Source organism: Sinocyclocheilus rhinocerous, unplaced genomic scaffold, assembly GCF_001515625.1.
Source record: "Sinocyclocheilus rhinocerous isolate Xijiao unplaced genomic scaffold, SAMN03320098_v1.1 scaffold2286, whole genome shotgun sequence".
In the NCBI taxonomy this organism is placed as follows: Eukaryota; Metazoa; Chordata; class Actinopteri; order Cypriniformes; family Cyprinidae; genus Sinocyclocheilus; species Sinocyclocheilus rhinocerous.
In genome coordinates this window covers 78,690-79,378 of record NW_015656017.1, presented here as the reverse complement: position 1 = coordinate 79,378, position 689 = coordinate 78,690, and positions in this window count along the sequence as shown.

Below are 689 nucleotides of genomic sequence, written 5' to 3'. Positions count from 1 at the left end.
TGTGTGTGTGTGTGTTTTCATTAGTTTAGTACCATGTAATCTATAGAGTAGCTCAAATAAATCATTGTCATTATAAAGAATCATTGTCTTGTGTTGTGTAATTTAAAGTTAAAACTTTGCCCAGATCTTGCTACCTAGCTCGTAGCTTATAAATTATCACTAGCATGTATTAACCTGTGGCCAGGGATAATACAAATATCCAAAATCAAATCCATATTCTTACATTATGGTGGAGAATGCAGCGGGCAAAATTTGACTTATAATTCATAACACCAATACATTGTGTTGAATCTTTTCTATTTTTATCCGGAGAATAGATTAGAGACAAAGAAACAGAGTTTGTTGTGTTACTGTATACTTTATTGTGGCATGCCAGCATGTTGAATGTACAACTTGAAGATGTTTAAAGAAGTGAACTGCAGTAAAATATTTAAATTTTGTCTGTCGAGACAAAAACTAAGTCATTGTAAAAGCGCACAAGAAAGAAGCGAGCGCGTTCCTCATTTTCCTTTCTTTTAAAAGGCCTTCATAGTTTGATTTGTTGGTGCGTGTCCCACTTCCAGTCAGGCTATGCATCTCCCGGTTCGAGACCATTAAAGGGGTCATATGATGTTTAAAGATAGATCATTATTTTGTGTATTTGGTGTAACGAAATGTGTTTATGCGGTTTAAGGTTCAAAAAACACATT